Source organism: Lynx rufus, unplaced genomic scaffold, assembly GCF_022079265.1.
Source record: "Lynx rufus isolate CCGP_SWC_20201006 ecotype Redwood Valley unplaced genomic scaffold, mLynRuf1.p SCAF_25, whole genome shotgun sequence".
Taxonomy (NCBI): Eukaryota; Metazoa; Chordata; class Mammalia; order Carnivora; family Felidae; genus Lynx; species Lynx rufus.
Genome location: NW_025814840.1, coordinates 13,588,683 through 13,606,064, shown reverse-complemented (window position 1 = coordinate 13,606,064; position 17,382 = coordinate 13,588,683). Strand labels below are relative to the sequence as shown.

The window sequence follows — 17,382 nt, the reverse complement described above, 5'->3', positions numbered from 1 at the left end:
ACTCCTGCTCGAGCAGTCTGTTTCCTTCTGATCACCAGGACCGAGCGGAATGACTGTCAACCTGAACTTCCTTCCCACTATTCAAGCACCCTAGTTCCCCCTCCGCTCCCATCCCCGCCCCCACAGATCCCCACAGACTGGACTCCTATCGCTCATCCATCGACATTCCGTTAAAAATATGGACTATCGGCAGGTTCCGGAACACTGCCCTGCAACTCGGCAGGTGCGTCAGCTACCTGAACAAAAGGACAGAACATTCAGCCAGTGCCAAGTGGTTAAGCAAGGACTTTGTGAAGCTGTTTGGCCAACGGCACACAGACCAGCCTGTGCTTGTGTGATGGGGGCAAAGGTGAGGCGGGTGCCCTAGTGTCCTCCTGACACAGCAAGTTGCCAGCCTCCGCTAACCACACACACAGTCGTGACCTCCAGTGTCCCTGAAAGCTGACGCAAGTGATGGCCGGAGATGCCTGCTTCTAATGCTGGCCGGCAGGACTCCCGAGCCTCTAGCTCCTGAAGGGCTGATACGATGTGTATAAAACCTCAGAGCTACGGTCGACCCTTAACAGTCGAACCCATAACACCCCAAAATTGTTGCCAACAAGTTTTCACCGTGGTTTGGTACTAAAGACGATAACAGCGACCGGCGACTGAACGGTTTTTATGATCCGTGTGGGTTAAATACGTTATCTCTCGCTAGCCCTGAAGGGTAGGTATTATTATCCTCAATTTACAAGTAAGGAATCTGAGGCTCAGAGCAGTTAAGTAACTCGCACAAAGTCACACAGCCAGCGAGTGGTCAAGAGGTGGCTTACATCAAGGTGATGCATGCTTCCTTCGCAGTGTTGATGTGGTCAGCCCAGGCGGAGCTCAGCTCTCATTACAGGACAGCATAGTAAGTGTTAAGTGGTTATACAGAGGGACGCAGCTCTGTGTGTGTGTGTGTATACACATGTGCATACACACCTGCCTTCAGCCAAGGGTAGTGCTTTTATCTGGCATACCAGTCTGCCAAAGGCCCATGTTCAAAGCCCAACTACTGAAAAGCTCATCCCTGGTTTGGCAGGACAGACCCTCAGCCCAGAGCAAATGAAGGAAATAAACAAGGGCCATTCCAAAGGGCTGTGAGTCAAAGAGGGAAGTTCCTGCAGGTGATAAAGTTCAATAAACCAAACAGCCAAACCCATCAGAAAGCATCGACAGACATTCAGGTGACGATATTTATTTTAGGTAGTGACAAAGGGAGGGCAAGAGATAAAAACCAGTTTCTGTGTGAGCAGAGATTATTCGTCTGAGAGCAGGCCCGACGAGCCCCAAAGTGTAGCCTTGAACAGAGAGAGACGGCCTCCTGGAGCCACAGGCGTCCACGGGTGAATGCAACGAACGTACGTCTACATGGAGAAGTAGGTTTTAGCACATCAGCTTTGAATGGTGAAAAGCACTGTTCTGCTCTTTATCCCTCCCAAACCCCCTTTAGTTTCTTAGTGATGGGGACTTTTGAACTTTTGCTTCCTAACAAGCCACCCTTGTTAAGAAACTAGTATCCTAAAAACCGAGGTGGCCTTGGATGTTGTCCTCTGTCGCAGCAGACCAAACTTGCCTTGCTGAATCAGACCTCATAATATATCAACGATGAGTCACACGCAAGCAAACGAGCCGCTATTAGGAAGGAAGATAATGGGGTGATATTTATCAGTGGCTGAATCTTAGCAAATGACAAGCATTGCCTAATCACTGGTCATATTCATATACATTACCTTCCAGATCACCGCTCAGTAGTTCCTAGGATGGTTTCTAACTGTCAATATTTACAAAACCAGGCACTTAACAACACAGGCCAAGCAAGCGGGATGTCTCCAAGGATGAGTCATGCCAAATGAAGCCTTTTATCTAAGGGTCACTGCTCCGTCCTCATTGGCTGGACCACGCTGGGAGTCATAAGGTTATTGAAAAGCACACACACGGTTACGGGCTCCGGTCGCTTCTCTGGAGGAACCAACATTTACGAAATCGAAGCTGGGGAGGAGAGGGCGTGGGGTCTGAGAGCACATGGAGCTGTCTTTTTTTATCTGCTAGATAGTAAATATAGTTCTGGGGCTAGGAGGAAGTGGCAGAGAGATAGCACCGAGGGCCCGACTCAGCCTCCACCTTGCAGTAGACCCAGAATCACACACCCTTAAGTCACACTCTGGCCTTGGCTGGAGGGTCATCTGCATCACACAAAACGCATACCAAGGAAAGGGGTACCCGCTGGACTTAGAGCCAGGCCAACCACTGGCTTGGTTACTTGAGTAAAGCAAAGTAGACCCATCTGCCCAACCAGTCCAGGTAGCAACTCTTGGCTCCATTTAAGCATTGAAAGAAAATTCCTTGGAGTTTGGAAAGCTTATGTGTTCAGGGGTCATTCATTGTAATTTTTTTTAATGTTTATTTATTTTTGAGAGACAGAGAGAGAGAGACAGAGTGCGAGCAGGGGAGGGGCAGAGAGAGAGGGAGACACCGAACCTGAAGCAGGCTCCAGGCTCTGAGCTGTCAGCACAGAGCCTAACATGGGGCTGGAACTCACAAACTGTGAGATCATGACCTGAGCTGAAGTCAGATGCCCAAAAGACTGAGTCACCCAGGCACCCCGGGGGGGAGGGAGGGGGTCATTCATTTTAAAATGCAGATAATCTCCAGAGATGGGCACACCTCAGGTCTTATGGGGTGGAGAAGAGGGGAGGAATGAATGTCCAACCAAGGAAGGCACTCAAGAGGAAGTGAGACAGGGAGTGGCCCTGCACGTGGTGGCTTTGCCGGACGAGCCCTCAAACCATCCAGGGAGCATGTTCATTTGCGTGTATGTAGAAAAGATAGGAGGGGCGCCTGGGTGGCGCAGTCGGTTAAGCGTCCGACTTCAGCCAGGTCACGATCTCGCGGTCCGGGAGTTCGAGCCCCGCGTCGGGCTCTGGGCTGATGGCTCAGAGCCTGGAGCCTGTTTCCGATTCTGTGTCTCCCTCTCTCTCTGCCCCTCCCCCGTTCATGCTCTGTCTCTCTCTGTCTTAAAAATAAATAAATGTTGGAAAAAAAAAAAATTTAAAAAAAAAAAAAGAAAAGATAGGATGCTTGTGTCAACATCAACGTTAAATGAAGAAATGCCACCACACTTCAGAAATGCCAATCAGTATGAGTGACCATGATGTGGAAATCTCACTCCTGGACATGCACACAGAAGCTGATCGCAACCACACTGGCGGTGATATCTTTGCCAGAGTCCTTTAGGGACCCAGTACTCTGCAACATGGGACCGGTTGGCCAATAGGAGCTCCTGGAATCCCCGTTCCCTTTAAAATCAACGAGCTAAACTAGGATTGCACAAGGACCCCAGAGGGGAACAGGATTGTTACTGAGTTTGTGTAGTAGAAAATGTCTTTGATTGGGGCGCCTGGGTGGCTCAGTCGATTAAGCGTCCGACTTCAGCCCAGGTCATGATCTCACGGTCTGTGAGTTCAAGCCCCGCGTCAGGCTCTGTGCCGACAGCTCAGAGCCTGGAACCTGCTTCAGATTCTGTGTCTCTGTCTCTCTGCCCCTTCCCCACTTGGACTCTGTCTCTCTCTCTCTCTCTCTCTCTCAAAAATAAAAAAGAAAAACATTAAAAAAAAATGTCTGATTGAAAAATGGTGGGACACCTGAGTGGCTCAATTGGTTGACTGTCCGACTCTTGGTTTTGATTTTGACTCAGGTCATGATCCTAGGGTCATGCTGAATATTTTCTCTCTCTACCCTCCCCATCTCTCAAATAATATAAAAAGTAAAATAAATTTTAAAAACATCGAGACTTCCATACTGTGCAAATTTTCAAATGGACCTGGCTTCTCAATAGGCCCAGCAGACCAGAAGGCTCAGAAACGTTCCCAGAGATCCCAAGATTACTCCACAGTGAAACGACCTCATGATTCCTGCAAAGAGATCACAGCCCATAGCCACTGTCCAGGGCCTTAATTCAAAGGACAACCTCTCGGTAACAGTTGTAGAGAAACATCACATAAGCGTCATCTTTAATCACAAAGGGCAACGAGTGAGGGAATGCATGGTCCCGAGAGAGAGCTGGCTGTGGCCCTTCCCGGCTACCAGGCACCATAAAGCTGGGACTGGGGAACGTGCTGCCAGCTGTACAATCGTGTGTGTCCCCAAAAGCTGTGGATCATCTTCGCGGTCTTCCCCCGGGCACACACGGCTGTCATGCGTACCTCCTGGTCATGTGCATACACATACGTGTGCTGAATAAGAACTTGTCGGGGAAGAGAGGCGGGCAGAAATAAATAAATAACTAAATGGCGTTTCTGACTCTACATTAAAGGGCTTTCACGCGTTGCCAGACCTTCCGCAGGATGGCATCTCATGCGGAGCCCTTTATTTCATTTCCTCCTGTTTCCCCTTCTGTTGGGGATAGATAGAGGTAAGGAGAGGTGGAGGAGAGCGGGATTTGGGGGAAGAAAATGTGAACAGAGGATGGCCCCCCCTCGCTGTTCCTCTTTCCCAGACTTCTCAACTTTGTCTCTGGACGTCCCACAGCACCTTGCACTTGGTTACGTGCTCTACAGACCTGTGGAGAGGCTGTGTTAGTCGGCTAGGGTGGCCATAAAAAAGCACCATAAACTGGGACAGCTTAAACAACAGAAATTTATTTCCCCACAGCTCTGGAGGCTGGAGGTGCAAGACCAAGGTGTCGACAGGGTTGGCTCCTTCTTGGACGAAGGATCGGTCCCAGGCTTCTCTCCTTGGCTTGTCGATGGCTGTCTTCCCCCCTGTGTCTTCACATCATCTTCCCCTTGTATGTGCCTGGGTTGCCAACTCCTCTTCCTATAAGGATTGGTTTGGGGGTGCCTGGGTGGCTCAGTCAGTTGAGCGTCCGACTTCGGCTCAGGTCATGATCTCTCGGTTCACGAGTTTGAGCCCCGCGTTGGGCTCTGTGCTGACGGCTCAGAGCCTGGAGCCCGCTTCGGATTCTGTGTCTTCCCCTCTCTCTGCCCCTCCCCTGCTCATGCTCTGTCTCTCTCCTTCTCAAAAATAAACATTAAAAGAAATTTTTTTTAAAAGGATTGCTTCAGGGCCTCATTTTCCCTTAAAATGACCTCATTTTAACGTAACTACCCCTTTAAAGACCCTATCTCCAAACACAGTCACATTCTGGGGTCCTGGGGATTAGCACTTCAACATCATGGACGTGAACGTAGAACGTGAACCGTAACAGAGGTGAAGCAGGAAGAGAAGTCAGCGAACGTGTGTGGAGTGCCTCCTGCAAGCTTGGCCCTGTGCCAGGCAGCAAAGATAAAAGATAAGGAGACCTGGTCACATAGTCACCGAATGACTGAACGACAGCCCCGGATGAATATGGGTAAGTGGATGGATCCGTGGCGGATGAAGCGAATGAACGGACGTCAACACTGCCGGGTACGGAGGCATAGCTGGGTCCAGGGCTGGCAGCCCGCTCCCCCCCCACCCCCAACGACAACGGGGTCTCCAAGATAACGAGGGCAGGAAAGTGACGAAGGGGCCCCCGCTCCCCCGTCCGGCAGCTCTCGTCCAGTTGGCCAGGCCGCGAGCAGAGCCGTCACGCAGAGAGGGGCTCCGCGCTCCCGGATGAAAACCAGACTTTTCCTCCACGCTCACCCTGCCGGGCCCCGGGAGGCCCGGGGAGACACCCCCCGCCGGGGGTCACAGCAGCCTGAGGCCACAAACCAGATGGAAGGACCCCACGAGCAACATCAAAGGTTAGCCGTGCCGGGAGGACTACCGGTCACTGGCCGCGGCCAGCTGCTGTGCGGCAGGACCACGCTCCGTCCCTGGGGCCCTGTCCCACCCGCGCGATGACAGTGAGAGTCTCCACATCCTCAGCCCCGTCCCCTCGAAACACTGCGCCCGACACTGCGACCGGAAGCAGGGAGGCCAAGTTAGAGGAACAGAAAGGCGAGTGGCCTGTCAGCTCGGCAGCCAGAGACTCCTCCACTTACCACGAGCACTTCGACGACGTCACTCGGTTGTTACTGTCGGTGCCGCGAGAGCGTTTACTTAATCAGCCTTCAAAGAGATTTCCAAACGGGTATTTCTGTGACCAAACGGGGGGTCAGAGCCCCTCCGACATCAATGGGAGCCGGCAGGGGGCAGGCCAGCTGCCGGTCATCTGATCTCCCCAGGCTGGGCACAAACTTTGAACCGGTTCCTGTCGGGTGTCTCTCTCAGACTCCCCATGACCCTGGTCATCGGTCGGTTCCTGAATTGCAACAACACACATACAAATGCACGCACCAACAGACCTCCCTTGCTTGGATGACTCCCTTTCATTGTTTTCCAGCACATTCTCCCTCAAGCCCAAACATAATCCCGTCAGAACGGCCGATCCTTGAATCTTTCCTTTATTACTGAAGATGTGGCTCAAAAGCATCACGCTGGTATTTCCTCTGCCCCAGTAGGGATTTTTATGGGGTTTTTATTTGGTTTCATTTTTGCCATGCTTCTGAGAAGGGTCCCTTTGTTGTTCCTTCACTCGTTGCTTAGATCCTCCGAGGCCGTCTCCTCAGAAAATCGTACAGCTCCCGCCCCAGACGTGTATTCCGCCCCCCTGCAAAAAACTTAGCTGAGAAAACCCCCATCTCTTATGGATTTTTAAGCAATAAAACGGTGGGTTCTGAGGGGACCCCCTGGCCCGAGAGAGGCGGAGGGGAGGCAGTGAGGGCCTGAGTCCTCAGCCTGGGGGTGAGGAAGAGCTCAGAACACCGGGGGAGTGGGCCCATTGTTTGTCTGCCCGGGACAGGAGCCCCTCCTTCTGGAAAACACTGCCTCCCCTGCTTAGCGCAGCGCTAATCATAGGGTCCAAATGCGAAAAGCCATGTGCTCAGAGGTCCTTCCCTGGCCACAGTGATTGAGTCAGTGATGGTCATCTGACCCCAGGGAAGGCCATCGAGGCCTCTCTCTGGAACTCTGGAACTCTCAGCCCCTCTCTGGCAGTGATGCTGCGAGGTGTGATAAGCAAACTGCAATCGTGCACATTCCGTGTGGAGAAAGCTTATCAAAGAGATCAAAATCACTGTTTTGCTGGAAGATGATGTGAGAGAAAGGACAGAGCACCCAGCAGGGTCAGGTCCCAGCTGCAAGTGCCTCGGGGCCCCTCCCCCCCTGTACAGTTGTCACACAGAGCTCCTTTCTGGAAGCCCCGGCTGGTTTGAGCTGCACTTCTGTGCGTGTGACTAATACTAGGGTCCTCATGAAACACCCCAGTGACTGGATGCTGGCCATCCTGCCTGAGTAAGACCAGCTGACCTCTGTTCTGGCCACAGAAACAGGAGGGGACGGAGGGGGGAAGAGGTGGGACAGAACTGACCCGGAAGCGGAGGCCGTTCTCCAAGGTGATGGAAGGCATTCGAATACAGAAGCCCCTGCAGCATTTTTTGAGAGGGTCTTTCAGTCTTTACCAAGTCAGTGCTTTTAGGACTATGGTCTTAGGCAGAGGCGAGGATCTGGATGACTGAAGTGCTTCTTAGAACAGGTTTCAGGCGAGGGCAGCAATGGCCGTGTAGGCCGCGCGCTAACGACAGATCCATGGAAAACTCGGTGCTCCGGAAGAAAAAGCCAGTCATGACTCTCCTCGTGGGCAGGAAGCAGCTGTGCATCTGGCCGTCTCCTGTCGTCCACTGGCTACGTGGACAAATGGCCTCCAGGAGAGCTGGTGGCTCCGGGCAGTTGAACTGCCTCCTCCCTCAGTCTAACACCTGCCGGGACTGGGCCCCTCAGATCCCGCTGCTCTCACAATCCAGTTCCCAAATACGAGGCAGCTCCTGACACGCACACAGACCCAGCAGAGGCCTCAGCTCGGCCCGTCACTGATCGTTGCCGGCCGGAGCCACAGGCAGGCCTCAAGTCAGAAGGGCCTGCTCAACTTGGGGGGAGGCTGCAGAATCCAGCTGAATCCCCTTACTCGTTCAAAAGGGGTCAAGGGAGGGCCGCCGCCAGTGGCAGAGAATTTCAAAGCCACACAGGCCCTCTGGCACCACCCTAAGACACGGATCCAATCCCGAGTCACAGAGGAAGCTGACACTCACTGAATCACCCGTCCACTTCCTCCTCCTCACGGCGGCTCGGCCAAGACCAGCAGCCACTTCCGAGGGACAACTTAGTGGCCGACACTTGGAAAAGTTGATGCCCAGAAGAAGAGCAAACGGGGCCACACTCACGCGGCGTGAACCGCCGCCACCAACTTGGCTGTGACGCCCCCGCCCCCTGCATTTTCCAAAGGAAAGCTTCCCATCTTGTGACAGCCCCTGCCCTGCCCTGCACTGCCCTCGGCTGGGTTATTTTTCACTTCCCTGTTCAGAACACGGCCACAGTGTCCAAATGCCATGAATCATCACCACCGAGCAACGGCCCTTCAGCAGAGCAGGAAACCACTGAGCACCAGACCTAGAAGGAAGGGCTCCCTGCCGCAGCCCCCTTCTGCCCCAGCCGCCCATCTTGGCCTGAGGCCACAGCGGAGGCTGCGGGACAGACCTGCCGCTCCACGCACTCGGCTTCTCCACCATCGTCCCTGGTGGCTGCCCTCCACTCTCCGATCCACCCTTTGCACAATGTCACAGGCAGCCCCAGGCATTTCTGACTCTTCCGGAGGATTTCTTGGTTGTATTAGCTAAAGCCAATCTCGGGAGAGAGGTGGGAAGATCCGTTCAGACCAAGGGAGATGCCGTCAGTGGACGTGGCATCGAGCGGAGCCACAAGCGGGACACAGGGGGCCAGCTCTCTGCCTGCAAAGAGCCTCAAAATTATGGCACGGATGTCCTCTCTGTCATCCAGGCCCCTTCATGACCAGAACCCTGTGGCCTTCTAGGCAGGTGCCCAAAAGTAGCCGCAAGTGAGCCTGTGATTAAGTTAAGTCAGTGAAGGATTATGGGCCTCGAAGAGCATCGAGCTCTTCGGTGCGGGCTCCGGGCTCCTCTGAATGATATACGTCTGCTCTCACGCCAGCTCAGAACCCGATATGAAGTCATTACCTTCACCTCTGCTTAATCACAGACAGTGCCATTCAAAACCAAAACGATGTCGGAAATGCAAAGCTACGCGACAAGATCACTTTTAACCTATCACGTTGGCCAAGACCCTAAATATCCACAACGGCAACAGTCAGTGTTGGCCAGAGAGTGGAAACGGATGGCTCTCCTCCGTGCTGGTGGACACAGAGTGCTACACATCTTCTGGAGGCAGTTTCACCCTGTGCGTTCCAGTTATTAAGGAGCGGCCTTTGACTCCCGAATTTCAAGACGAGGAATTGCTCCTCAGTTGAACAAGCAGCAAAACGCACAAGATCTAAGTACGAAGAGAGCACGCACGCACACAAACCGGAAAAACCTAGACGTGAATGAGCCCGTGCATTATAGTACGTCCAATGAAATACCGTGCGGCCGTTACAAATAATGTTGGAACTCTACCTCCAACGCCACAGAACAATATCAGCACAGCTCACTTTGGCAAATGACACGTAGAAGACAAAACACGTACAGCCCATTTATGTGACCGTGTGTTGATGGTACGCATGCATAAAAGACACCTGGGAGGTTTATCAAGTTGTTAGCAATGCTCATCTCTGCAGAGGTGGATTTCAGCGTAACGTTTTACCTTTTTTTCACATGTTCTGTATTTCTTAAAATTATCTACAAGCAATGTGAAGTATTTTTAGGATCAGTGAAAATATGTATTTATTTTCCTTTTCAAACCCAAAGCGACCCAAATGCAAAACCTGTCTTCCTGGCGGGCAGTATCTGTCCCAGAGAAGCTGCATGTGTTCATTCTGGTAGAAGGTGTTATTGCGGATCATTCTACCAGGAGGCCTTGGGTTCCAGGAGCCTGGATGGCTCCGTCGGTTAAGCATCCGACTCTGGATTTCAGCTCGTCGTGATCTCCTGGTTTGTGAGTTCCAGCCCCGCACCGGGAGCTCTGTGCTAACAGTGTGGAGCCTGCTTGGGATTCTCTCTCTCTGCCCCTACCCCGCTCGTGCTCCTTCACTCTCTCTCTTTCAAAATAAATAAATAAACTTTAAAAACAAAAAAAAGAGGCCTTGGGTTCTACCTTGTTTCCCCTGAGTTCTGATGGGCTGAACTGGGTCCACCTGTGCTTTTTTGAGCGGCCCCTGTGTGTACTCGATTTATCAGGATGGCTGGCCAGGGTTGGGTGGAGGCCGGGGCATGTGAGGGTCTTCTCCCGCAGGTGCCAAATATCCAGTGTGGTCATCAAATCCCAGATTTCAGTGCCACCCAGACAGGTCTATGTTGCCAAGGGATTTCAGATGTTTTGAAAGTATATGAATCACAACACCTTATCTACTCAGCTCCAGAAATAAATTCCAGGAGACCCTTGAAGAGCATGGAAATCTAAAACCAGAAAGAGCTTTAAGCAGATCATCTGTTCTAGAAACAATCTAAGTGTCCATTGATGGATAAAGGGATAAAGAAGATAATAGGTAGATAGATAGATACACACACGACAGAATATTACTTGGCCATAAAAAATAAGATCTTACCATTTGTGACAACACAGATGGATCTTGAGGGCATTACGTTAAGTGAAATAAGTCAGACAGAGAAAGACACATACTGTATGATATCACTTGGACACAAAATCTAAAAAGTAAAACAAGGGAACCAACAAAACAAAATGAAAATCATAAATACAGAGAACAGAATTGTGATTGCCAGAGGAGGAAGGGGCTGCCAGAGGGGTGGGTGGAAAGATGAAGGGGGTCAAGAGGTACAAACGCCCAGTTATGAAATAGGCAAGTCACGGGGTACAAGAGACAACATGGTGACCTGTAAGTTACCAAGGGCGTAAATCTAAAAATTAACGCTGGGTGGTAACAGATGTTAACTAGACTTACTGTGTTAACTATTTTACAAGATACACAAATATCAAATTGTTATGTTGTAGGCCTGAAACCAATACAATGTTACATGTCAATTATACCTCAATTAAAACAATTTTTTTTCTTAAGTATCTCTTCTGGACCTCGCATTTGACACATGAGGGAACCAAGGCACAGAGAAAGTGAAGTGACTTGCCCAAGGTCACACAGCTTAAGGGTGACGGAGCCCAGAAGAGAACTTGTGTCCCCTGACCTGCAATCTGAGGTTCTTCATGCTTTATCACAACTGGGACCAGCACGTGGGTGGAGGTGGATAGTAGCAGAAGGTGTCCTTCGTACCTTCAGAAACTCCTCCTGTGAGGGGTCCAGAATGGACTACCTTGATCCCAGGCTCTGGAGAAGGGTCTAGTTAGAGTTACATGTAGGCATTCTTAACAAAGAGGTCATACATTTTTCTATAAGGGGGTGCGTATAAAGTTTTCGTCACAGTTTCAAAGGGATCTCACTGCACGACAAAAATTAAGAACCAATGAACTAGACGGTGGGTTGGCAAACTTTCTGTACAGAAATTTTACAGAAAGCAAATGCTTTGGCTTTGCAGGCCATATGGTCTCTCTGTCCCAATTATTCAGCTCCCTCATACAGCTCCCATGTCCCCTGTACTGCAAAAGCAGTCACAGATAATACAGGAACAAATGGGCATGGCTGTGTTCCAATAAAACTTTATTGACAAAAATAAGCTGTGGGCCGTATTTGGCCTAGGCGGTGCTTTGCCAACCCCAAGCCAGAGGGTCTGATCAACTACCTTCCCCTTACTTCACGTTTTGCTTCTGGTCATATAATCGCTTGCCAAGCTCCCTCTTTTATCAGGTGAACTGAAAGACGGCCATATTCCTGCGGACCCGGCTCTTTGCCAGGGACCACCAAGGAAGTGGGGAAACACATAAAGAGAATTTGTTTCACTTTTTCATTAAACAACAAGTTCTTTGAATTCTTAATTGGAAACTTTCACACATGAATTGAGGTTGCCGCAACTCATTTCCTGCAGTCCTGCTCACCGTTTATTTTGAGCAAAATAATTGTCAGACGTGGAGGGTGACCTTTGACCTCCGGTGGCTGCCTGCGATATACTTTACGGGCTCATTTGCATGTGGGGCGTTAGAAACACACTGGCATATTCTTCTCTTTTTACATCAAATTCTGATTCCTTGATTAACTAGGAACTGAAACATGATCTCAAGACAGAGCACGGCCACGGAGGACTGGAGATTGTTTTCCCCCCTTTCAGTTGTTGGCAAGGAGACTCCTCGATTCAAATCGGGAAGCAGGGCTGAGCACAGCACCCACTGAGTCAGGCCCTGTGAGGGAGGGGGTGGCCACTGCACAGAGCATAGGATCGGGATCCAGGATATTTGTCCCCTGCTCTCGTACGAAAGGTGATCTTTCCTCTGTTGGACCTCCATGCAGGACCTGTCACTCTCCTGCCCGACAGCCCCTGACCCATGCTGAGAAGGCAGAGCCGAGGAGGGAGAGGACAGAGTGGTTCTCTCGGGGAGTCTGTCCCTGTCCTGATTAGGACAGAGAGGGAGGGGCAGAACTGAAACTGAGAGAAGATGGCAGGACAGCCTCCCTCAGCCTTGCCCAGCCCCCTCTCTGGCCTTGACCTTTGCGAATTTTGGTAGCAAAAGGACTGAGTCAGTTAGTCCTAAAAGTGAGAGGCAGGTGTTTTTCCATTAATATGACATTCGCTGTAAAGACTACATGCCCATATACATCAGAAACACCCCTTGCGGACGCTTGCTTAGAGGTGGGGATGTTTTCTGGGTTATAGACCCCTTTTCATGCCTCAACATTAGGACACACATGAACACACCTCTCCAAGGGATACAAGAGGTGAAAACTCTCCTTCCAAAAGGAGGACGGAGGCAATGAAAGATCCGGTGATGAGCCAATGTGCGTCCAGGACTCGGGCTCCCACCGGGTGTCCTGGTCCCCTTCCATGCTTCCATCAAGCTGGCTCCTACTGACAACGGTTCCAACAACATCTCAAGAGGCTTCCAGAAGATTCGGAGGTGCCCCGTTGTCTTCCTTTTTTTCTTTAAGTCCGGATATGTTTTCCAGCCTTCCCATGGAAAATCCCTGAGCGGGCCACTTCCTGTTTTTGTTTTGTTTTCCTCCCTCCCTGACTGGTGTGACCTTTGACCTTCTGTCCTCTGTCAGGATCTGATCTTCTGCTCAAACTGGGAAACTAATCCCTGGTGCCAAACAGTACATTCGGCACCCAGCTGGGAAAAGGGGGCGTTCTACCTCAGCCCTGCTCACGCCCTGTGACGTGCTTAAACAAACCCGTTCTCTTAAGGGTCCTCTGAGTTGCTTTCGCACCCAAGACAAGGGATGCTGAGGAGGATAGGAGATTTGGTTTTGGAGATGCTTGCCCAAAGAAGCACAAATTTTAGTCACAAGTGTTTCTGAGTTCTGATCCGCTTTTATCTGGGGCTAGGGAGCATCCTTTTGCTTCGCTAACTAGACCAGGTAGGAGGGTGCCCTGGTCCTGGACGGTTCTTTTTCCTTCTTTCCACTGCTTTGTCCCCTTGCTCTGGGCCCAGCATTCCTGGCCTACCTAGAGAGAGTAGGAGCTGGCCCAAGGCCACTCTTCTCAGCGTCTTCTCAGCTCTGCAGTCCTATTTCCAACACGGCGTCTTTGCTTTGTTTATCCTCTACTTCCCACTCCCGGGCAAGGACGGGCACAAGGCAGGCAGGCCTCTCCAGCACCGGCCACCAACACCGCGCCACAGCCCATGGCTCTAGATCAAGCTGGCTGGAAACTCCGGGCCCCCTCCGTCTCCAGAGGGGGAACATGTGACACGGTCAGACAAAGGAGGTGCTAACTATGCGCTAGTCTAACGGGGAATTTCCCCAAGCACATCTGGCATATACGAGTGAAAAGGAAGATAGAAGATACCAAACAATAAACCACCACTGCCTCTGAGAATTTACTGTCTGGAGCAGGGGTCCACTGCTGCATCATGAGGGCCCCTGGGTTGAGCCCTGCTTTCCCTTGGTCGCCAGCTCCCCGGGTGACCTTTGCGAATACACTGAACCTCTCTGGGCCTCAGCTGTGCTCTCTCTGCTGATGCCGGAAGAGCCCAGACGAGTGGGCGGGGGGGGGGGGGGTGGGGGGGGTGGGGGGGGAGATGCTTCCAGTTGGAAAGAACAACGGCGAGCAAAGGTGAAATCCGGAGGCACCTGGCTCCATCACTGTCAAGCCCAGCTAGATCCCCCTTAAATCTTCCCTCAAGGAAAGGTCACCCAAATTCACATCACAGGAAAATCTGAAGTTTACTCTATTCTCTAAATTGTTTTCAATTTCCCATGGGGGAAAGAGACGCATTCATTTTGTTAATAAGCAAAGGTCTTATTTCTCCACCTTCGGTAGTATAAATGTCAAGGAAAAAAAAAAAAAAAAGCTTCAAGTTCAATCAAAAGACAGTTCCAGCATTTTGAAAAAGTCAAGTGGAGATAAAACAGATGATCCTCCGGGGGGGGGGGGGAATGCACCAAAGTGGCCTTAACTCCAAAACCATAATACCTTAAATTATCTAATGTTTAATTCTCTCAAAAAGGCCTCATGGAAATGTAAAAAAAAAAAAAAAAAAAAAGTTAAAAGCATAGTGCAGAAGAGCCCAGATGAGTCCGGCTTTCTGACACACTGAGATGAATCACACAAGAAGACTAAAGAAGCCACGGACGGACAATGAGACGTACGTAGAAGTCAAGCCGTAACGTACAGCTCAGATTTCTGAAGGCTAATTCATATCAGCCAAGGGGTGAAAGCACCCATATGGCCATCGATGGATGAATGGATGAGCCAACCATGGTACATCCATACGATGGAATAGTATTCAGCCTTAAAAAGGAGGAAAATTCTGACCCAGGCTACCCAGATGAACTTGGGGACATTACGCTAAGTGAAATAGGCCGGTTTCAGAAGGATAAATGCCGTGTGAGTCCACTCAGGCAAGGCCCCTAGAGGAAGCAAATGCATAAACACAGAAAGTATGAATGTGGTTGCCAGGGGCTGAGGGGGAAGGGGAGGAATGCAGACTTACTATTCAATGGGTGCCGACTTTCAGCTGCGGGTGATGAAAAAATTCTGGATGGGGGTGATAATGGCACAATCATGTGAGGAAGTTCAACCCACAGAACCGCACGCTCAGAAACGGTTAAGAGGGTAAACGTTATGTGCACTTTGCCACCATTCAACTTTCTTTATTGAAAACTTTTAAAACTTCAGAGCTCTGGATAAAGAGGACCGAGTGACTAAACCTTCCGCCTCTTTACATGCACACATACCAGCTCTTCTCCGAGAAACCCACTGATTGTGCCTTTCATTTAGAGCCCACAAAGACTGATGCATCCACACACCCAAGCTTCTGCTTCAGAACTTAGCTGGAGCCACCACATCCACATCCGTGAGGCAGAAAAAGGGCAGTGCTTTGCCCCATTTGACTAATGGAAAAACCAAGGGTCATGGAGGTTAAGTAGCTTGCTCAAGGTTACACAGTTCACAGGGTCTGCCCCAGTGAAAAGTTCCTGGTGGAGCTGTCTCCAGATTTATAACCCCCCAAAGCATTGAGTAAACACAGGACAAAATCAACGTTGGTCTGGAGAGACGGGGACGTGCCAGGACCAATTTCCAAAATGAGTTCTGAAACCAGCGCCCTGTGGACAAACACATTCCCGAAGGATTCACATTCATTTGCTGAAAGCGTGTTCGCAGAGCCCCTCCTGTGGCCGGACTCTGTTAGGCTCAGCGTCCCGAGTCCTGGTCCCTCCCAGAGCACTGGGCAGTGGGTGGAAAGTGCAGAGATGGGGCAGCAGTGAGGGTGCCCGGAGCACAGGGGGGCAGTTCCGGGTCCCTCGGAGGGGCGGCCCATCCAGTGAGGCCCGGGGGCCACGTGTGCAAAGGCCCAAGATGCACAGAACCTGGTCTTTTCAGAGAGCCACCCCTTCGCTCTCCCACATGCCCCATTTTTCCCTCGAGCCCGGATCGTTCCCCTCCTCCTACAGGCATGTCGTTCCATCCCCCCACCCCTGGTTACAGACCCGCAGTAAAGTCCACATCCACCTCAGCTATACCTCCCACCGTCAGCTATAACAGAGGACCACAGACTGGACCACCTGAACCACAGAAACGTATTGTCTCACAGCTCTGGAGGCCAGAAGTCCAAGATCAAGGTGTCACTGTTGGGTTCCCTCTAAGGGCTGGGAGGGAGAATCCGTTCCAGGCCTTTCTCGTTGCCTTGTTGATGTCCGTCACCCCTCTGTGTCCCTTCACTTCGTCTTCTCTCTGTAGGTGTCCGCCTCTGTGTCTCTGGGTCCAAACCCTCTTTTTTAGAACAACACCAATCAGGTTGGGTTGGGGCCTATCCTAATGACCTCATCTCCAAAGACCTTATTTCCAAAAGAGGTCACAGCCATGGGTTCTGGACCTTAAGACTTCAACATTTTTGGGGGCGCCTGGGTGGCTCAGTCGGTTAAGCGTCCGACTTCGGCTCAGGTCATGATCTCGCGGTCCGTGAGCTCGAGCCCTGCGTCAGGATCTGTGCTGACCACTCAAGAGCCTGGAGCCTGTTTCAGATTCTGTGTCTCCCTCTCTCTTTGACCCTCCCCCGTTCATGCTCTGGCTCTCTCTGTCTCAAAAATAAATAAACGTTAAAAAAAAAAATAGAACAACACCAATCAGGTTGGGTTGGGGCCTATCCTAATGAACTCATCTCCAAAGACCTTATTTCCAAAAGAGGTCACAGCCATGGGTTCTGGACCTTAAGACTTCAACATTTTTGGGGGCGCCTGGGTGGCTCAGTCGGTTGAGCGACCGACTTCAGCTCAGATCATGATCTCACGGTTTGTGAGTTCGAGCCCCGCGTCGGGCTCTGTGCTGACAGCTCAGAGCCTGGAGCCTGCTTCGGATTCTGTGTCTCCCTCTCTCTCTGTTCCTCTCCTGCTTGCACTCTGTCTCTGTCTCTTAAAAATGAATAAACCTTAAAAAAAGTTCAAAACCCTTCAACATCTTTTGGGGGGCGGGGGATACACAATTCAACCCTCCGCATCTCTCTGCTTTCCTTTGTAGCAAAAAGTCCTCAAGAGTCATCTAGACCCAGGGAACCAATCCTGGGGCCAAGGGCTCTCCCTCTGTCGTCCGAAATGTCACTTCTTCCTGATGATCCTCAGACGTGTACCTCTAGCCTGTGCATCGTCAAGGAGCTACTGACTCCCGTGCCTCCATTCCTCACTTCGGTAAACGACACCCCTATTCAGAGCAAAGCACCCGGTCATCCTCGACTATCCCCTTTTCCCCTCACGCCTGACATCAGCAAGGACGGCTTTATCTTCAGCATCTGTTACAAACGCTGGGCCACCTCCTCGCCATCACCCCTCCCCTGGAGCAGTGAAGGAACCTCCTAATGGCTCCACTAAACTCATGTACTCCTTCCCCACAC

The 17,382-nt window shown here is 51.1% G+C and overlaps 1 long non-coding RNA gene across 1 annotated transcript; it reads right to left on the bottom strand.

Annotated features, from left to right (window-relative positions):
• Window positions 1-5,003: 5,003 nt before the first annotated feature.
• Window positions 5,004-8,271, bottom strand: LOC124518693 (uncharacterized). The gene is made up of 3 exons (XR_006963736.1): window positions 7,358-8,271; window positions 5,991-6,250; window positions 5,004-5,289 (listed from the first exon to the last, which is right to left on the bottom strand). It is a non-coding gene; the product is annotated as an uncharacterized LOC124518693 (long non-coding RNA).
• Between the last annotated feature and the right edge of the window lie 9,111 nt (window positions 8,272-17,382).